We start from the raw sequence: 23,451 nt of genomic DNA on the forward strand, positions 1-23,451 counted from the left end.
ATATCTCTAGGTTTGAAGACTTATATGATATTACCATCTCACGATAACTCGAGATAAAATTCCATGAAGTGATTCCAGTGAGCGTGGGTTGAGTCCAATGCTCAGAACTTATGAGCACTCATGATTGTTGTAGCCATGTCCAACACCTTAGACCTTTGCAACCAATCATGACAGTCTTGATTCATACCTACTTCCGACATATGACCGACTGTGGAGGTTTGAATAATATGATATACCAAACATAATTATTCTGGAAGTCAAAACATGCAAAAGAAATATAGTAAACGATCGAAAAGAGATAGCAACACTTTACTCATAAATAAAACACCTTTTATTCATCATCTAATGTCAATTACACTTTACAAATTTCATAATTTATCTAACTACTAAAACTTATATCATCCTTCAGCCCTATGCTCCGAGCATGCTGGAGATGCTTAACCCTACTATGTCCCTTCGTGAGGGGATCTGCTGGGTTCTCATCTGATGATACCCTCTTTGCCACGAGGATTCCTTCTTCTATTCGATGTCTGATGAAGTGATATTTTCTGTCAATGTGCCTCGATCTCCCATGATCTCTTGGTTCCTTGGCTAAGGCAACCGCACTATTGCTGTCACAGAAAATCTCCATTGGCTCTTTTATAGCTGGTACAACTCCAAGGTCTCCAATGAAGTTATTTAGCCATATAGCCTCCTTTGCTGCCTCGCTTGCTGCTATATACTCTGATTCATAAGTGGAATCAGCCACTGTCTCCTGCTTGGAACTCTTCCAAGTGATTGCTCCTCCGTTTAAGGTAAAGACCCAGCCCGACTGAGAGTGGAAATTATCCCTATCAGTCTGGAAGCTAGCATCACTATACCCTACTACTCTCAAGTCATCACTCCCACCGAGGGTAAGGACCCAGTCCTTAGTCCTTCGTAGGTACTTGAGAATATTCTTTACCGCAGTCCAGTGTGCCTTGCCAGGGTTCGCCTGATACCTGCTAACCATGCTCAGGGCAAAGGCTACATCGGGTCGAGTACACGTCATAGCATACATGATCGATCCTACAGCTGAAGCATAAGGTAGCCGACTCATATCTGCTATCTCAGCCTCAGTACTAGGGCTTTGTGTCTTACTCAATCTGGCATTACTCTGAATGGGTAACTCACCTTTCTTGGAGTTATGTTTGTTGAATCTTTTCAACACTTTGTCCACATAGGTGCTTTGACTAAGTCCAATTAGTCTTTTACTCCTGTTTCTCAAAATCCTTATCCCTAGGATATAGGCAGCTTCACCAAGGTCCTTCATAGCGAAACATTTCCCAAGCCAGGACTTAACTTCCTGTAGGGTTGGGATGTCATTTCCTATGAGTAGTATGTCATTCACATACAGTACCAAAAAGCTTACTATGCTCCCACTAGCCTTGATATAGACACAAGATTCATCTTCACTCCTTGAAAAGCCAAATTCCATGACTTTCTCATCAAAGCAAAGATTCCATCTGCGAGGTGCCTGTTTCAATCCATAAATGGATTTCTCGAGTTTACACACTCTATTGGGGTACTCTGTACTGACAAAACCCTCTGGCTGAACCATGTAAACATCTTCAGCCAACTTTCCATTAAGGAAAGCGGTTTTGACATCCATTTGCCATATTTCATAGTCATGAAATGCAGCAATGGCTAACAGAACCCTAATAGACTTTATCTTGGCCACTGGTGAAAAGGTTTCATCATAATCAACTCCCGGAGTTTGAGAATAACCTTTTGCAACTAGTCGAGCCTTATAAGTGTGTGCATTACCATCCATGTCGGTCTTCTTCTTGAAGATCTATTTGCACCCTACAGTCTTACGACCTGGTACATTCTCAACCAAGTTCTAAACTTGATTGTCATACATGGACTGTATCTCGCTATCCATAGCCTCTTTCCATTTAGCAGCCTCAGGGCCTGCCATGGCTTCCGTGTAACTGTTAGGCTCATCCAGACCTACTAGTGTCTCATTACTAATAAGTGTCTCACCTTCCGCAGTAATATGGAAACCATAGTAATGCTCAGGTGCATTCCTAACTCTCGTGGAACGCCTTAGAGGTACAAATTCGTCAATTGGCGCAATAGGAGTTTCCTCCTCAAGTTGAGGGCTAGCGTTTGAAGTTCCTTCACCACTTGACTCTTGAATTTCTTCAAGATCAATTTGCCTCCCACTGTATCCTTGGCTTATAAACTCTCTCTCTCAAAAGACTCCTCTTCTTGCTACAAAGACCACATTATCACTAGGTCTGTAGAAGAGGTAACCAAAGGATCTTTGTGGGTAGCCGATGAAAATACACCTCTCGCTTCGGGGTTCTAGCTTGTCATGAGTCTCGCGCCTCATAAAAGCCTCGCAACCCCAAATCTTGATGTGGTCTAGGTTGGGTACTTTACCAGTACACATCTCGTGAGGAGTTTTGGCAACTTTCTTTGTAGGGACTAGATTAAGAATATGGGCGGCAGTCTCTAAGGCATACCCCCAGAATGAGAATGGTAGCGAAGCACGACTCATCATGGAACGAACCATATCCAACAAGGTTTGATTACGCCTCTCAGCTACACCATTCAACTGTGGTGTCCTGGGAGGTGTCAATTGTGAGACAATCCCACATTCCCTAAGATAGTCGAGGAACTCTGAACTAAGATACTCACCACCTCGATCGGATCGAAGCATCTTAATGTTCCTGCCCAATTGATTCTCGACTTCTTGTTTAAATTCCTTAAACCTTTCGAAAGTCTCTGACTTATGCTTGATCAAGTAGATATATCCATATCTACTGTAATCATCAGTAAAAGTCAAATAATAATGATTAGCATCCCTTGTGGCATGTTTGAATGGTCCACACACATCCGTGTGTACAAGGTCCAACAAACCTTCACCCCTCTCACAAGAACCTGTGAAGGGTGACTTTGTCATTTTCCCAAGTAAGCATGATTCGCAACTATCATCTGACTTTAGGTCAAATGACTCCAAGACTCCATCCTTTTGGATTTTGCCTATGCGTTTCTTGCTTATATGTCCAAGACGACAATGCCATAATGAATCTTTATCCAAGTTATTATTATTAACAGAATCAATACACAATACATTATTTCCTAAGTGATCAACCACAGATACTGTTTCATACACGCCATCACAAGGTAATGCTTTAAAATAAAGAACATTATTAAAGAAAGCATTAATCGAACCAACTTCATTATCAAATGAAAAGGTGAAACCTTGTTTATACAATGCATGAAAGGAAATAATATTTCTTGCCATTTCTGGCGAATAACAACACTTATTCAAATCTAAACTAAACCCACTACTTAGCGATAAAGTATAAACTCCAATCTTGGTGACAGATGAAGCTTTCCTGTTTCCCATGATCAAGTTTATTCTTCCTTGCTCCACATTCTCACTTCTTCTTAGTCCCTGTAAATCAGAACATATATGAATACCACAACCGGTATCAAGGACCCAAGAATTAGAATGGGGTGAGTTATTAGATAAGATAGTGTAAATACCTGCATGGTTGGGTTTAACTTTCCCATCCTTCACATCTTGCTGGTACTTTGGGCAGTTCCGCTTCCAATGTGCCTTTTCATGGCAATAGAAGCATTCAGCCTCTTTTGGGTCAGAAGAAGGAGTGATGAAACATTTCTTGGTTCCACTTGAAGAAGAGCCATCAAGGGTCCTAACCTTGGTACCCTTCGAAGAACTCTTTCTCTTCTTCCCTCGTCCTTTCCCGATTACCAAGACAGGGGCGGAGTTGGTAGGAGTAGGAGTAGTAACAACCGCCTTACCCTTAAGACCACTTTCCGTGGTCTTTAAGAGTCCTTGAAGTTTCCTGAGAGTGACCTCTTCCTTGTTCATGTGGTATGTCATGCGGAATTGATCATAACATGAAGGTAAGGAGTGCAAAATAATATCTATTGCTAGCTCCTCCGGGAAGTTCACATTAAGCTTCAGCAAACGGTCCACAAATCTTTGCATTTTCTGCATGTGGTCGGTGATGGGTTCACCATCCTTCATGCAAGTTGTTATCATGGAGGAGATGATTTCATACCTCTCTTGACGAGCACTTTGATGGTATCTTTCCATCAAGTCTTGGTGCATCTCATAGGGGTAGAAATCTTCATAGGATTTTTGGAGATCCGCGGTCATATTGGCCATCATGATGCATGCCACTTTGGTGGCATCCCTTTCATGTGCCCTAAACTCAGTGATCTCATGAGGAGTAGCAACTGTCTCATCAATCTCCTTAAGCTCCTTATCGAGGACATGTTCCTTGTCCTCGTAGCGAGTAATCATTCTGATGTTTCTGATCCATTCATTAAAGTTGGATCCATCAAAAGTGACTTTCCCACACAAGTTCATAAGAGAAAAGGAGCCACTAGGATTAGAGCCAGAAGTAGCGTTGTTTGCAGACATCTAGTAAGAGAAGAAAGAAGGAATTAGTTTAGATATAGAGATAGTCCTTAATAAAACACCCAAATGTAATATTAACGCTAGGACCTAATCACAATATATTATACTTAGAAGAGGTATGCCGTAATCTAAGTAATAACATATTTGAAAGGTAGGTAAATGACGATTCACCAATTTCCACCAAAGTCGAAATATTAAAATATTTAATTTGGTTCTTAGAAACTCCTAGATTCTTTTGAGATTCAATGAACTTTTCAACGCATGTTTCAATCTCGAGTGTGCCCTCCAAGTTTTGTGACTGGGATGCCGAGGATCACAAAACGAGGTGTGAAGTAACCATGCAAATTACTTGGTACCCTTAATAAATTACCCCTCAATCGATGTGCCGGTTAACCACACACGCTCCATCGATACTATGATAAATATTAAGTCACCCTTTACCTACCTTGTTAAGTCCAAGTTAGTGTGACAGTTAACCACACACGCTCCACTAACGACTTAGACAAAGTGTAAAGTGTAATTTCATAGATTAGCACCTTATTCACATTTTTCCTAAAGTAACTAAGATTGGGAATTTAATAAAACATTTAGTTACTTTATAATATTCATCATACTTTTAATGAGAATTTATAAGTCCTTGTCTTACCTGTTCGGCTAACGACCCTCCACCAGTCAAGCAAGCGGTGGGTGAGAGTGGACACCCATTAAGTTGCCATTTTATAGGCAACAACCTTATACCCACCTTATAGACCGGCTTCGTGAATGAGGCGTACTAGCGGTAAGACGACTTTAATCTTATACATATATATATTATTAACTTATAATATTATAAGTATAAGGGTTGAATTTTAACTTTTAAAATTCTAAGGGTTGAAACTAAAGTTTTTAATATGACTTTACTTGTTCCAAAACTTGAGGGCAAGTTTTGTAAACTTTAAAAACTTTTCATTTCTTGTAACTTATGAGTTTAATAGAGTAATAAAAAATGAAGACTCTTCATTTTTCTAACTCTTGTGTTCTTTTAATGGTTTTTAATTCAAGTGACTTTTGGTTTTCCATAACTTGAGGACAAGTTATGGACTCCATTAAAACACATTATGATTAAGAATTAAACTACCACATAGGTTACAAATAATTCCTATGATCATCTAAACATCATAAGATCAAGAACATGAATATGAACACTTTCATGAATCAAAAATTACACATAAAACTTTGTAATTTTGATAACAAGTTGTTGTAAATGGATTATCAAAGACATTACACCATCTAAAACAAGTTTTCAAGTACCAAAACAGTTTAGGGTAATGTTTCTAGTCCATTTCCAACAACTAAAGTCGAAAATCTGCACTCTGTGGCTCCTACTCGTCGAGTGCATGAACCTACTCGGCGAGTAGGTTGAAGATACACATGAACTCGGCGAGTCCCCCCATGGACTCGGCGAGTTCATCAGGCAGACAGCAAGTTTTTCGACTTTTTCAACTATTTTGCATCAAGTATCAAACAAACAAGCCTAGGCTCTGATACCACTGATGGGTTTTGAGCATTCTAACACTTCCTAAGTGTACATGCAACCCTAATAAACCTTGGATCTATGTTTGTCTAAGATACATGCAAATAATTATTTTTCCAAGGTTCATATCCTAACTAGCATGGCATGGGGAACATGAATCAAATAAAGCTAATAGAAATACTTACCTTGTAGTTGTAGTTGATTGTTTGGAGTTTTAGAGCCTAGCACCAATAGTGTGGATGCCTCAAATGGAAATCACAAATCACCACAAACTTGGAACTTTGAGAGAATAGTCACTACTATCTTGAAATAGGCCCTCACCTCAAGAAGTGTCAACTAGTGTGATTTCAAGAACCAAAGCCTTCTTTATATAGTGTGGTGGATTAGGGTTACATCCATGTAAACCCTAATACCCATGTCTCTTCATTTCCATGAGATCCATGGGTTAAAGCTCCATGGAGTATCCATGGACTTTTCCATGCAAGCCTAGCCCATTCCAAATAAGCCTTAGCCCACACTATATAAATATAGAAGCCCATATTTAGCTAGTAATATCTTTGATCTCTAAATTAATCCTAGATTAATTATAGATCAATACTAATTAAATAATATGATCTTATATTAATATATTAGAACTTATAATATATTAATAAATCATAACTTGTACTATTCTCAACAGATTATCCATAAATTGTTCGGGTGAAGTGCAACCCAAATGGACCATGTCGGGTCGGGTCAAGTACATACCAAATATAGTTATGGACTTAGACACTATATCCAACAAATAGGACATTCCAAAGACTGGTTTCCGAACTCGATACGGTCATTACGAATTCGATGTGATACCCTTCGATCTAATGAATTCCCCCACCGTATTCATGGACCCCATGAACCAAGTTTTCCCAACCATTCCTAGTCAACCTTTTAATTAATTTCATCGATAACATACTCGGCTGCTCACGAAATAAGAACAAACACTGTTAACACTTACGACCGGTTTGGGAGGCATTGGAGCCGGAGAATATCGCGAAGGAAGCATTGCGTTGATTTGATAAAACTCTCGAAGTCAACAAGACGAAGCTTATTATTACAAAAATTAGATTAGGCTCTACCTGGGTGATCGTCGATAGGTTAACCAAACCTGCTCACTTCCTGCCAGTAAAAGAATCGTACGAGATGGAAAGATTAACACATATTTATACCAAAGAGACCGTGAGACTCCAGGGAGTGCCAGCGTCTATAATCTCATATCAAGATAATAGATTCACCTCACGATCTTTGGTAGTCATTCCAGAAGGCAAGGGGAACTCAGCTAGACATGAGTACTACTTACTACCCTCAAACCGATGGCCAAAGCGAACGCACCATCCAAACACTCGAAGACATGCTCCGGACTTGTGTGATTGATTTCGGCAAGTCATGGGACACCCAAATGCCCTACAATGAATTCTCATATAATAACAGCTATCACACAAGTATCAAGGTCACTCCATTCGAGGCCTTATATGGTCGCAAATGCAGATCGCCTCTATGCTGGGCTGAGGTGGGTGACACCCAGCTGGAAAAAGGGAAATCACCAAGTAGCACACTTACAGGACCAAAAATCATTCGCGAAACGACAGAGAATATAATCCAAATCGGAGCTCGACTTCAAGCATCGCAAGATCGACAGAAGAGCTATGCTGATAAACAACGAAAGCCTTTAGAATTTCAAGACGGGGATCGGGTGTTATTGAAGGTCTCTCCCTGAAAGGTAACGATCCGCTTTGGGAAAACGGGGAAAACTGAACCCGTGGTACATTGGACCATTTGAGATTCTTGCCCGAATTGGTCCAGTGGCTTATAGGTTGCAACTGCGTGTAGAGCTCAGCAACGTACACCCCGTGTTCCACATTTCAAATTTGAAAAAGTGCTTATCCCATGAAACTCTCGTCATTCCTTTATAAGAGATCGAAGTAAACGAGAATCTCCTGTTCATCGAAGAACCAGTCGAAATCATGGATAGAGAAGTGAAGCGTGCAAAGCAGAGCCGTATTCTAATTGTGAAGGTTCGATGGAACGCCAAGTGCGGACAGAAATTCACATGGGAATGCGAAGACCAGATGAAGCAGAAGTACCCTCACCTATTCTCTCATTCATGAACCTATCTTTTGAAAGAATTTTGGGACGAAATTCCCTCTAACTGGGGGATGATGTCACAATTAGCATTTTTGCTAGGAAATTCTACTCTCATGTAATCATTCACCTAGTATAATAACTTGTACTCTAAGTGAATATCATACTCTATGCTCATTCAAATACATCTCATATGTTCAACTCAGGGCTGAAAACCTTAGAAATCCCGATTCAAGTTCATTATGGACTAGGATTTTCTTATTGGGCCTAAGGGACCAATAAGCATTCAATTCGACTATTTCTGCTTCGAACCCCTATTTGGATTCTAAATGGACCCAATTCATAAATCTATAAAATTTTGGACCATATGGGCCTAGAATGATTCATTCTAACCCTAATGGGCCTTGTTGGGGGCATAAATGAATTAATTAGCCCAAATGGGCCATAAACCCATTCCTTTATACCATATTGGGCCGTGAACGACCTTAAGAGCCCAATGGGCTGAAATGATATTATTAAGCTTCATACATTTGAACAATTCAAGTAAAGGCCCAACTTCTCTCTTTTCCTTTCTCTTTGCCCTACTCTCGGCCCACACACAAAAAAAATGACCAACTAAATGCATGACACCTCATAAATATTTGTTGGATACCCATGCAAGAGTGCATGTATCCATGCAACTCTCACATCATTCCCCTTAAAGAATCAACTTATCTCCCTCTCATCTCTCACTCTATCTCTCGGCCACTCTCACTCTCTTTCTCCAACCTCTCTCTTTTCAAACTCAACCATACTTCTCTAGATCATCTAACACTCCTCCACCCATTTTCCTCAAGAAAACCGTGAGTATAAGGAAGATCTTCAAGAGAATCACTTCAAGCTTCACATTGTGAACACCTTAGAGCTCGAAAATCACCTCAATACTTCTTCATCAAAAACTGTAACATCAAAGCAAAAGTGAGTTCATAACCCCTTGTTTTCGGTTTTATCTTGCTTTTGCGGGAGAATACAAGTCACCATGTGTTAGATCTATGTATTTGTGCATGCTATATGTGTTTTCTTGATTTAAGTTGTGATTATGTGATGAAACACTATAGATCTCGAAAATCTCTAACCAAAAGTAGTGGTTTTTGTAAACTAGAACATTTCATATAACTTACTATAGAGATGAATGTGATATACATGTAAAGATCCTTAAGGAACTTAACAAATCTTGAAAAAGGGACCATTTTTGGCACATAAACAAAAAGTTGAGGTTTTTAGTTTAGTTTTGGTTTTTATATGGGTCATAAGAGTCATTTTCTTTTAAAAATGGGTCTTTACGATATTTATGACTTTAAAGGAGTTAAAAGTAAAATTTTCGCATAATGGGCCATATTATGGGCCACTACGGTTTCCTTGGACCTAAAATGTAAAAATCTTGATTTTTATGGATAAAAATTGTCATTTGATACAAATTTGAGCTAAAAATGTAAATTTGTAGAATTAGGGGCTGAAAATGACACTTCAATAGAAATTGGGCCAAAAATATCGTTTTTATAAAATCGGGTTGAAATTGTCTTATTTATAAAAAAAATGGGCTGAAAATGTAATTTTTGTAGAAATGGGTTGAAAACAGCAAAATTTATATATTTGGGCCAAAAATATTCATTTAGATGTACCTGGGTCAAAAATGTTAAATTATATTTAGTCGGGCCGAAATTGTAAATATTTAGGAATTCTGGGCCAAAAGTAAAATTTTAACCAAAAAGGGCCACAAATGGTCATTATATTTAAATTAAGCCCATAACTTGAATACTTTTAGTCTTAAGGGATCTAAAGTGTCAAATTTTCAAAAAAATGTGACTAAAATGTATATTTTTAGTCTAGTGGGCTAAAAGTGTCACTATTACAAAAATTAGATATTTTTATTGTCTTGGTAAACCTCGAGCTAAAACAAACAACGAAATAATAATGAATGGACGAAATACATCGATAACAATTTTTATTGGGCCTAATACTCTCGTTACATGGCCAATGGGCCTTAAGGACCCATTTAAGTGTATATTGAGTCTAATATTTTCCATTTACATGCCTATTGGGCCTAAATTACCCTTTTACATGTTTATTGGGCCTTAGTGGTCCATTTACATGCTAATTGGGCTTGGAATGAAAATCACATGCTTAGTGAATCTTAGCTATACCTCTACATAATTATTGAACTTCATATATTCATAAACATACCTTTGGATTTGAAAACTTACAACATACACGTAAACATTAAACATGGTGAAAAACATAACATTCGTGAAACGTTAAGGATCTAGTGAGACTCGTCGGTTGGCACCTTTGAGTGTACGATCGTAGCCTGTAGTTATAACCAGAGTATCCTGGAGAGAGAGCGGAAGTTTGTGTATAGATCTATACGGGGTGACCCCCCACACCTTAGTTGTTCGCTACAGCTAGACTAGGCCAGTCGAGGGCGACAAACCTTACCTAAATCAAAACCGGCGCCTGAAAACGCCAAGACAGGCAAATTAGTCATTATCAAGCATGGTTGTAACGGCTCACTTAGAGACTAACTTCATCAAAGATTTTGGTATATTTATACATATCTAGACGATACTAAAAACATACATACATCGATACCTGGTCTTGGAAATTTTATGATTACGATACTTTTATAAGCAAAAAATATCCGATTTTCTGGGATAAATACATTTATACATTACCTTCTACTTATAACAGAAAATACATGGTTTTTATCTGGATTACATTTTTGTTTATTTATACATTCCAAAAGCAGCAAACACACATGCATTAATACTTGATTATGACACATTATTTTCAAACTACTTTACAGAAAATATCGGATTTTCTGGTGTTTTACGAACCATACAAAACCTTTCAATCAAACATGCTTATGAACTTACCAACATTATATATGTTGACGTTTTCAAAATAACTTGTATTCTCAGGGACTCGTTAAGCGGAAGAATCAACAAGAATATGGGATTTTGTTTTGTGTAATGTGAAATATCACACATTGAATGTTTTGGTCATGAAATTTAAAAGACTGTACTTGATGTAAACAATGGTAGTTGTATTATATTATGCATGGTGATGATGATGTTATGTTTCATTTATATTCACTGTAATGATATTTCATGATGAAGTCACGCACAAGCCCCCGGACGTTTCCGCCGTCTGGTTCGGGGGTGTGACATATTGTGTTGGGTTGGGTTAAGGTTGTACTGCTCTATGCAGTAACCAACAAACCCTGTAGCATTCCAGATATGAGCTAAGGGTTGGGAAGGGCATGCCAGACTCATATTGAAGGCTCATCAGCATTCCAGATACGAGTTGAGGACTGGGCGGTATACCAAACTCATACTGAGGGCTTGATCGTATTCAGTCCAAGGACTGATCTGGTCAGGGAGCAAGCCAGACATAAGTTTTGGGCCATAAGGGCAAGCCAGACTTATGTTGTGGGCTCAGGGGTAATGCATACTTTTAGTTGTGTACCCATTACATGTTGTTATTGTGTGTGTATATATATATATATATATATATATATATATATATATATATATGTGTGTGTGTGTGTGTGTGTATTATTTGGTTATATGTTGGTATTTTGGGGGAACTCACTAAGCGTTGGCTTACAGTTTTGGGTTATGTTTCAGGTACGTCAGATGACCGCGGCAAGACGAAGGCATGAAAACTATGTTTGTAAACAATTTGGTTATACATCCTCATGTTTTGGACTTATGATTTTGGGAACTCTGATGTTGAAATGCTTTTGAAAACTATGTTTGTAAACAATTTGTGAAAGTGGTTGGTTTAAAAAGTTTAAATTTATCATGATTTTTATGAGTGTTACAAGTACTTAGTCCATACTCTTGAATCATCAATGTCAGAATTTCGTTCACACCTCACGCATACTTGTAAGAAGATGCTACCCAATATCCATCTTAATTAGACTTAAGCCTCATTTACAAGTCTTATCTTATCTCTCTATAAGACTACCACGCTCAATTCCTAATACCAACTCTGCTTTAGGCGACACTATTATACCTTAGTATGTTTATTTGACACAAAGTATTTTAGGTATTAATAAACTTTTACCTTCCTTTCTAATAAAACTCATGAAATAATATATATATATATATAACCATATTTGGTTCGCATATCATACATTATCTAATACGGTTCTAACACATATTCCATGCAATAAGCATATTGCTCACATATAAACTCTTTGAGATGTATTTTAGTACTTGTATTAAAATCATGTTCATGAAAGGGACTATGCACTCACCTGACTTAGGTGGGTGACTAGAAAATTCGACAGCGCTCTGCAAAACACCTTAATTGTTCTTTTGATGTGACCTGCATACGAATGTCACTAAGTCTCAGTCTTATATTTTTGGAGACTAACGATAGTCTAGATTCCTCACTAATCTCAATGTCTACATCAAGATCTATCAAGTAAGGAACAACCATATAGGATCATATCGTAGGTATGGTTTGTTTGGTATACAGAGTATACTATTTGGAAATCACACTTTAAACACCTCACTAAATTCAGACTAGACATCATCCCCATAAGTAAATCAATTAGTATAATGACTTGGAATTACTGATAAATTTCATTCATAGGTTCATAATAACAACTATGAAAATAAATAAATATATGTTACACTTGAAATAACTTAAGTGTAGCTTAACTTACAGAGATTTTAGCGAAAACTGAGAAATTACGCTGATAGAATCCCGACCTGAAAGCTTCTGTTTGTCGGACCCTCTGACGCACTAGAGCCCCGCTACTGACCAATGAAAATCCCTAAAATTGGAACTCAAGAAATCTTGAGGTTTAAGAGAGTTTTGGAAGATTTTTGTGTGGAAACGAAATGAAAATCGGAAGGGGTATTTATAGTTGTCAACTGCGCGCTGCACACAGATAATATACGCACAACGTACAGACAATATGCTTGTTACAAGTACTTAGTCTATACTCTCGAATCATCAATGTCAGAATTTCGTTCACACCTCACGCGTACTTGTAAGAAGATGCTACCCAATATCCATCTTAATTAGACTTAAGCCTCATTTACAAGTCTTATCTTATCTCTCTATAAGACTACCACGCTCAATTCCTAATACCAACTCCGCTTTAGGCGACACTATTATACCTTAGTATGTTTATTTGACACAAAGTATTTTAGGTATTAATAAACTTTTACCTTCCTTTCTAATAAAACTCATGAAATAATATATATATATATATATATATATATATATATATATATATATATATATATATAACCATATTTGGTTCGCATATCATACATTATCTAATACGGTTCTAACACATATTCCATGCAATAAGCATATTGCTCACATATAAACTCTTTGAGATGTATTTTAGTACTTGTATTAAAATCATGTTCATGAAAGGGACTATGCACTCACCTGACTTAGGTGGGTGACTAGGAAATTCGACAGCGCTCCGCAAAACACCTTGACTGTTCCTTTGATGTGACCTACATACGAATGTCACTAAGTCTCAGTCTTATATTTTTGGAGACTAACGATAGTCTAGATTCCTCACTAATCTCAATGTCTACATCAAGATCTATCAAGTAAGGAACAACCATATAGGATCATATCGTAGGTATGATTTGTTTGGTATACAAAGTATACTATTTGGAAATCACACTTTAAACACCTCACTAAATTCAGACTAGACATCATCCCCATAAGTAAATCAATTAGAATAATGACTTGGAATTACTGATAAATTTCATTCATAGGTTCATAATAACAACTATGAAAATAAATAAATATATGTTACACTTGAAATAAATTAAGTGTAGCTTAACTTATAGAGATTTTAGCGAAAACTGAGAAATTACGCTGATAGAATCCCGACCTGAAAACTTCTGTTTGTCGGACCCTCTGACGCACTAGAGCCCCGCTACTGACCAATGAAAATCCCTAAAATTGGAACTCAAGAAATCTTGAGGTTTAAGAGAGTTTTGGAAGATTTTTGTGTGGAAACGAAGTGAAAATCGGAAGGGGTATTTATAGTTGTCAACTGCGCGCTGCACACAGATAATATACGCACAACATACAGACAATATGCTTGTTACAAGTACTTAGTCCATACTCTCGAATCATCAATGTCAGAATTTCGTTCACACCTCACGCGTACTTGTAAGAAGATGCTAACCAATATCCATCTTAATTAGACTTAAGCCTCATTTACAAGTCTTATCTTATCTCTCTATAAGACTACCACGCTCAATTCCTAATACCAACTCCGCTTTAGGCGACACTATTATACCTTAGTATGTTTATTTGACACAAAGTATTTTAGGTATTAATAAACTTTTACCCTCCTTTCTAATAAAACTCATGAAATAATATATATATATATATATATATATATATATATATAACCATATTTGGTTCGCATATCATACATTATCTAATACGGTCTAACACATATTCCATGCAATAAGCATATTGCTCACATATAAACTCTTTGAGATGTATTTTAGTACTTGTATTAAAATCATGTTCATGAAAGGGACTATGCACTCACCTGACTTAGGTGGGTGACTAGAAAATTCGACAGCGCTCCGCAAAACACCTTGACTGTTCCTTTGATGTGACCTACATACGAATGTCACTAAGTCTCAGTCTTATATTTTTGGAGACTAACGATAGTCTAGATTCCTCACTAATCTCAATGTCTACATCAAGATCTATCAAGTAAGGAACAACCATATAGGATCATATCGTAGGTATGGTTTGTTTGGTATACAAAGTATACTATTTGGAAATCACACTTTAAACACCTCACTAAATTCAGACTAGACATCATCCCCATAAGTAAATCAATTAGAATAATGACTTGGAATTACTGATAAATTTCATTCATAGGTTCATAATAACAACTATGAAAATAAATAAATATATGTTACACTTGAAATTAACTTAAGTGTAGCTTAACTTATAGAGATTTTAGCGAAAACTGAGAAATTACGCTGATAGAATCCCGACTTGAAAGCTTCTGTTTGTCGGACCCTCTGACGCACTAGAGCCCCGCTACTGACCAATGAAAATCCCTAAAATTGGAACTCAAGAAATCTTGAGGTTTAAGAGAGTTTTGGAAGATTTTTGTGTGGAAACGAAGTGAAAATCGGAAGGGGTATTTATAGTTGTCAACTGCGCGCTGCACACAGATAATATACACACAACGTACAGACAATATGCTTGTCGCACATTATTGATGATGTCTCCCCTCTGAATGCTTGTCGCGCGTTGTCGCGTTGCTCGTCCACATCCCTCCCTTCTAGAAGAGACCAAGTGTCACCAAAACGTGGTGTCGCGTGTTGCATTTTCCTTGGGCCGCTTCACTTTGTCCTGCCAGAGAGGGGGATTTCCGACCGTGCCACATGGCGCCACCAGGTAGGGCCTTGTCATCTGCCCTGACAGTTTCTGGTAGATCTTCGGATGACCATAACTTTTGCATACGAGTTCCGTTTTCGATGTTCTTTATATCCTTGTAATCCTCGCGACAAGTTTTACAACTTTCATTAAGGTTTCAACATCTAATTCTTACTCTAACAAAAATTCATATTTAGACTGCTAAAGTCCGTGCGAAATTTATAACTACTTCATACAAAATCCGTTCTTGATTGTATTTATATCTACAGGTTTATATTCACAAGATCTTCAATTCTCGTTTAGATTGTTTCGAATAACAATCAACTAATTTTAATTTCGATTTCTGTGCCCCCATTGTTGTGCTAAAACTGCGAAAATCATAACTTCCTCTCACGAAGTCAGATTTGGACGTTCTCTATATGCACGTTCTCCATTTTACGACTACTACGACTGTCATTTATATTGCTTAGGCTAAAAAGAAAGATATCTAAAATTCACTTTTTATGGCGCGTATAGTTATGCCGGTTTAATGGCGAAACTTCGAAGAAGCATAACTTCTTCATATGAATTCGGATATCATGGTTCTTAATATGAACGAAATCCTTGTCACGTATACTATAACTTTGTGAAAGTGTCGTTTTTATCGCTTATCATTTCTTAGTCGTCTAGCCCTAATTTACAGGGCGTTATAGCTCTGGCGGTGGTAAGGCTAGGCGGATTCGGCATGTGTTCGATTGAAGAAAACAAAGCTTGAAACGCCGACAAGGGTTAGATCGACAACAAGGGTTTTATACTAGAAATCGGACCCATTAATCTTCGATTCTCATAATCTGATCGACAAACATAGTCACCCAAAGTCGCACCCTCCTTCTCCTTCTTCTAAACTCAATCACATTTCTCCTTTTTGAATCGATTGCATCACGTACGTTTGTATGGGTGGTGTAAGGTGATAAACATGGGAGAAGAATGTGATGAAATAAGGGTGGTGATGGGTGGTGTTTTTGGTGGAAGGGTGGCTGGAATTTTTGAGGAAGTAAGGGTGGTGATGGGTGGTGTTTTTGTGGGCACGGTGGTGGAATGGTGAAGGAGGGTCTTGGTGAAGGGGTGGTTGGAATGGTGGTTGTGGAGCTGGGAATGGTGTTTGGTGATGGTGAATGGAGGAATAAGGTGGTTTATAGTGATAGAAGGTGGCGATGGGTGTGTGGATCTTGGGAGGTCGATGGTGGTCATAGTGGTAGAATGGTGAATGACAGGATGGTAGAGGTTTTAGAGAGAGAGAGAGAGAGAGGTATTTCCTTTTTATTTCTTTTTTAATTATAAAAATATTGAAATAAATAAATAAACTGAAAAAGCAAAAACCAAGGATAAAATAATCATTACAAAAATTTTTAAAGTAGATTGGATAAAATAGCAAGAAAATGAAAATATTAGGACCATAAGTGCTAGTTCAAACCTTTGTAACCAAAGTGATAATTTACATCTAACCAGAAGACCATTATTGTAATTTTGTCTTTATTTTATTACATAAATCTTATTAGTGATTATCAATATTATCTTTTGCGTCCCATTTTAATTTACTTTATAGCATGATTGATGCTTAACTTTTTCCCATAGCAACTGTCGAGGTCAATAAGAATTCTAATCTCTGTTGTGTGTAAAATGTTTATTTATAAGTACTTTTTAATACGATTACTAGAAGATTATTTATAAGTATTATACAATAAAACAAATTGGAAACAAATTATAAACTTTTTGATATGTCCAATGATAATTTAGTAATTTTGTAATCTTGTTATATTGAGTCCTAACCTTGCCAAAGACTATATAGATAGATCATTTTAGTTCTGTTCAGTCTAGTTTGGTTTTCTTCAGTTCAATCCTGTCTCATTCAATCACAGACTCATAGTACCAAACACTACCTTAGGACCATTCTCATGACAAAAAAAAAACAAATAATAAGGACTCTCTATGTCCATATTTGAAAACTCGAAGTTGATTCAATAAATTTACATAACCACAAGGATTATTTTTGTAATTTACTTATTTATTTTTACAACTAATACTAAATGCTAAAGGAATTAAATTAGATAAACAAAAGGGTTAATGTCATTTAGGGGTGTCAATTTATGACACGACACAACAAAAATATATTATACGAAACGAAATCAGGACGAAATCAAAATTCGAATTCGTGTTTGTGCCGTGTTTGTGTCAAGTTTAAAAAAACGATGCCGTGTCGTATTCGTGTTCACATATCGACACGAAACTTACACGATTGAGCATGTGTTTGTCGTTTTTTCGTGTTATACATCACTAAGTATTAATTAAATAAACTAATAATTATGTAATGTTATCTTTTTAATGTCGTATCATGTTGTCATGTTTTAATTGGTTCGTTTTCGGGTTATCGAAAAAACACGACATCGTATCGTGTCGTGTTCGTGTTACACAAAACATTGTGGTGTCTTGTCGTGTTGTCAAACAAAAACACGACACAACTATCTGATTGGACAGCCTTAATTGTCACCGTTACCAATAAACTATTCATTTTGTTCTCGTTTGGTTATCAAATTTACTTTTAAATGTCATAAGCCCTTAAACTCTAAAGGGTTGTGCTAAAAAAAACCCAATAGGGTTTTCAACACCTAGTTTTGAGAAAATGTAAAAAAAAAAAAATTTCTCTTTTCCATATATATATAACTCTCATTTGAATTTATACAATGCACATCATAAAACTCTCATAACAAATTAATGAGTTGAAAAAAACAATTAAATTAAAAATAAATATGGTTTTATTTCATATCAACGTTAAATTTATGGTTTTAAAACAAATTTTAAACAATATATTCAAACAAAACATTAAAAATATAAGATTTTTAAAATATAAAAATAAAAATAATTTAAAACAAACAATTATAAACAATAATATGGTTTTAAATAATTTTGATAATTAAATTAAAATAAAATTAAGTTTGTACCTAATCTACATTTCTTTAATTAAAATTTAAAAAAAAAATTAATTATTAGAGGTTTGGCGAGATTAAGTGATTGGTGGGGCTTTTATAAGATTTTTGGGGTTTTTTTAAGAAACCCTTTTTATCTGCTAAAAAAATGTATGGAGGACGTTAGTCCTGACTTGTTAAATGATATGTTGACTTATGTTGACGTTTGCGGAGAAGTGCCTAAGACTAAGGAGAGTGGGTGCGGTTTCAACCGCGGTTGCGGTTCCGCCGCATCATCACCCAAAACACCACCCCTTCAATGCGGTTTCTACCTCACTTTCTCTGTCATCACCCAAATTGTGTTGCACTCTCTATCATCTCTCTCCTCTCTCAACCAATCATCTTCTATCTTTTCTTCTTTCTTTTCTCTCCTAACCATTTCCCCACTCTCTTGATGTGGTATCAAATTGATGAAATGAGAAAAAATCTGAGTTGGCGTCTACGTGGCATAAAAGGGAGTGCGGTTTCAATGGCACCACTCCATCCAGCCTAATACTCCAGATTTTGTATCTTCAAACTACAACATTTGTGTTATTGATACTTCGATTGAAATTTTGGGTTCAGTTTTGTATACTTCGATTTGTAGATTTCAAATGTGGGTTATATTTTGTGTTTTTGATTTGTAGTTTTTTCTTTGTTCACTTTCTCATTCAAGGCGATGATTAATGGATTTTTTTTTTTTTTTTTGGGTTTGTAAAAAATCTAGGTTTCTTTGTTGATTTGTTCTTTAAAGTGATAAACAGGTTTTTCGTTTTTTTGGATGCTAAGAACTTTTTTTAGGTTTCAACCTCTTCACAACTTCATTTGCTTGTTATTTCGTTTTTTAAAGAAGGTTCTTTGGGTTTGTACAAATCGATTTTGGAACCCAAAATGTTAAGAATTGTTATTGAAGACGAGGGATGATGCTGAACAATGGTTGGTGGTGGTGGTTACAATGTTCTCCATTTCATCAAATAATCGATCTTATTAATAAAATTATATGTCATATTAAATAAAATAATAATAATAATAATAATAATAATAATATTGTATTTTGTTTTTGTGGGTTTGTAAATGCCCATGGTATTGATTTTCATCTACAACAATTCATTTGTTTATGTTCACCATTTTCTGGTTTAATTCAATAGTAGATGCTCATGTTGTTGATGTTCATCATTTTTGTTGGCGTTCATGTTGTTCGTAGTGTCGATGTTCATTATTTTCTAGGTTGAAAGCAATCTTCATGAGTCATTTGTTGTTTGAATCAATGGTGGTGGTGGTGGTGGTGGTGGTGGAAATTTGACGGTGATGGTGGTGGAGGTGAGATTATTGAAGAACATCCAAATAATAGATTTAGATTCGAAATGCGACATAATTCTTAACTTCAATGGTTTATCGAAAAACATTTTAAAAACTTTTTAAAACCAAAGATAAAAGATTGTTGGGTTTTAGTGACAATAATCTAATATTATTAAAGCTATCTTCCAATTTTGTCTTTACATTAATCATTTTGCATGAACATGCTTTGTTTCATAGGAAATCATTTTGCATCCAAATGAGAAGAGTTAACATTTAAAATCAATCTTCTTTTCCGGTCAAAGATGATGGCAAAAATACTGACATTTTCCACTACAATCATTGAGCTCAAATCAACTTCAAGTTCTTGATGCAAAAATGAAAAACGTCATCAGTTACAAGAAATTGGAAGAAAACTTTGATTTTAAAGCAAACAAAATAGGAATATGAACAAAACAATCAAATCAAAAAAGAAAAGTTCTGATCACAGTGGGATTCGAACCCACGACCTTTAGATTCGGAATCTAACGCGATATCCACTTCGCTATGCGACCATTAGTAGTAACAAAATCTCTACATAGAAGATGCAAAGAAATTTACACGTTCGACCTAGAAACTAAATACAATGAAAACAAAATCGATTTCAAACTCAAGGGGATTTGAAGATCACGAAGCAGAAAATGGATTGTAACTTGTAAGACGTTAATTTAGGTCTTAAAAACAATTCAAACCGATTGATCGCGACATAAGAGAACATGTAGCGGATTGCATCGATCTCGTAACTAACGATTCAAGTTCAGGTTATGTCTCGATCTTGTTTGGCACCTACAGTAGAGATCTATAAGTGGTATATCTCTATCTAATAAACCTCAAAACGCAAATAGGCATCGCAGATCATGGGGAAACAAACTGGATCAAAACACATCGATTTAACCCTCGAACAAAAACTAGAACTCATTATCATAAATATTTGAACAAGCCATCTATATAGTTCTAAAATCAGAATACATAGATCACATACCTTGGAAGTTTGATCTGCTACTGGAGCAGAAGGAAAGGATCAACAGGATATAAATATATTAACTGATGCTGCTTTCACAAAATTAGGATCTGAACTCGGAAGTAGAAAACTGCGAGAGGGTTTAAGAGGTCTTAAATAATTAAGACAAAATTACATAAATGGTCCATGTAGTTTATCAAATGTCACAAACTTAGTCCCTGCAAATAAATTGATGAACATGATCATGTGGTTTCTAAAGACGACTCGGTGTGGGCAACGCGCACTAACGTTTTTGTGACCTGACGCCGGAAAACACCTTTACCACGGCCCAAACACCGCCCTAGCCTCCCGTTTTGTGTGTTACGTGGCTTGGCGTTGTGATCGTAACGAAGGGCAATGGGAGTTTCTTCTTCCATTCCTCTGTTTTTCTTCTTTAAAATTAGTCTCACAACGGCGTTGTGAGTTTAGAACACCAGCCTTGAAAAAACGTGGTGCAGGGTTTTTGCATATGTGGCCTTTCAACAACGTTTTTTAAGGTTGCCCATAACGTACAGCCTAAGGCTGAAAGGAGTGATAGCATGTGGTAATATATGCTAAAACCATTGGCACGTCATATTTTTATGAACACTTAAGCATAATATGATGATATGGAGTGGTGATGTGTTTAACGTAAACATTTTTTTCTTAAATCAAATAAAATTTTATTTAACTATTTAAATAATATAAACTATAAAAATGATACAAGTTGCTAAAGCTAGAGTTACAAGCATTTCAAGCTGAAATAGTCAAATGGGGACCACATGTCTTACTCTCGTCTTCACTTTCCTCTCGTCAAACAACTAGCGAGCCAATCTTAGTGCAGGTGCATAACATGGGTAGGGAGTGGCAGCGAAGGGGGTGGCAAGCCACTCCCGTGAGCCTAAATATTGCATTGTTGATCCTCATGGTATCATTTTCTTACATATTTGATCTGAAATTACTATTATACCATTTTCAATTTCAATTTCACTTTTCTTTTATATAATTTTACTAAAAAAATAATAATAAATAAACACATATCACACATCACTCCACCCTTAACCTACCTTACCTAACCTCGACTCCACCCCACCCCCACTCCATTCACACAACTCCACACATGTGGTTTTGGTTTTGTAAGTCGCCGATTTTCATAAAATTGATATTTTGTCATCTATTGGTTGGAAATAACTAGATCAAAAAACATATATGCAGTTGTAGTATATTATGATGTGACATCCCCAATTTTACGGCCAGAAAAGACCGATTTATTTATGTTTTATTTAAAAATCAGAGTATCATTTTGAAGAAATATGTTGCGGAATTTGCTCCCAAAAATATGATAAAAATATTATCAAAGCATTTCCGAATAAATATATTTTAATTATATTAAAAATGTTGGGATGTCAATGTCAATATAATACATAAGCATTAACAGAAATAGTATATGCCTTACAAATATCTATTATTTTATTGGCTTATAATTCATAGATCTCTCAACAGATTAACACTTCTATGCTCTTTTGCCACTACCTGTAATACAAAAAACTGAGTGGGTCAGGTTTGGGAGTCTGGTGAGCACATAGAGTTTTCAACCCACAATAATTAACTTCATTAATTTCATCAAATCATTCAACCTGATTACTCGTTCTCGTTATCCTCACTTTTTCTCTAACACATCTAATTTAAGGGACCTAGCCTAAGGAGTATCATTAGGATGGACAACACTACTTAGGAGATTCCTCAGCAATATATATAAAAAAGGCAACCATGATCAGGGTGTGACAACCCGAAACTTTTTCCGTTTTCTGTTATGCATTTCCGTTAATGAAATTTCAGATCCGTTAACTTTCCGTCAAAATTTTGGTTTAATAAAATAATCCAGTTATGCTTAAATAAATTGTTTACGAGTCGAAACCAAAAATCGTGCATGAACCTGAAAATCTCGAAAATCAACATTTTTGGTCTAAAGGGGATTACGACCGTAAACCCTGTTTACGATCAGTGATGAGTGCCCCCCACTTTCACCCTATAAATATGATGCCTCTGACTTCATTGGGACGTTTTTCTGGCCGCATTCTCTCCTCCTCTCTCTAAGGTTCTTCAACCGTAAACTCCTTAAATCGCATTTAAGCTCCGGGAAACATCGAAAAACACTTTTTGGAGCACTTTGGAGCGTCTGGAATCACACCTCGCATCAAAATCAGCATTCAAAACCTCGTTTTCCGAGTTTAAGGTCCGAGCTTCAAAGACCGTAAACTCAGTTCTTGAGTTTACGGCCGTAAACTCAGCCACCTGCTGAAACCGTAAACTCATTTCAGAAACCGTAAACCCATCTTCAGAGACCGTAAACTCGAGTTCTAAGGCTGTAAACTCATTCCTTCAATTCAAACAAGTCTCGGTAACATACCTCAACCAAATTCAAGTGTTTTCCGACACTTTATTCATCGAAATTGCTAATTTAGATGCATATATGTATTTATTTGACAATAGGATTTCGTTAAGTGTCATGTGCAACAACTCGGGAACCTTCTTTTCAGTCAACAACTCCACGCAACAACTGTGAGTTCATACCCCTACATTTTTCCGTATTTTTAAGGTTTTTAGGGGGGGGGGGGGATACAAGCTAAATATAAATGTTTTCAGGAATATACATAAAACTTATGCA

At 36.4% G+C, this 23,451-nt stretch overlaps 1 long non-coding RNA gene and 1 other non-coding gene across 2 annotated transcripts; both read right to left on the bottom strand.

Moving 5' to 3' along the window:
• Positions 1-20,040: 20,040 nt before the first annotated feature.
• Positions 20,041-20,878, bottom strand: LOC145069183 (uncharacterized). Its single transcript, XR_013689359.1, has 2 exons — positions 20,787-20,878; positions 20,041-20,674 (listed from the first exon to the last, which is right to left on the bottom strand). It is a non-coding gene; the product is annotated as an uncharacterized LOC145069183 (long non-coding RNA).
• Positions 20,247-20,319, bottom strand: TRNAR-CCG (transfer RNA arginine (anticodon CCG)). The gene has a single exon. It is a non-coding gene; the product is annotated as a tRNA-Arg (tRNA).
• Positions 20,879-23,451: the final 2,573 nt, after the last annotated feature.

This window comes from Lactuca serriola, chromosome 8, assembly GCF_051521515.1.
Source record: "Lactuca serriola cultivar US96UC23 chromosome 8, Lser_US96UC23_V15, whole genome shotgun sequence".
Taxonomy (NCBI): domain Eukaryota; kingdom Viridiplantae; phylum Streptophyta; class Magnoliopsida; order Asterales; family Asteraceae; genus Lactuca; species Lactuca serriola.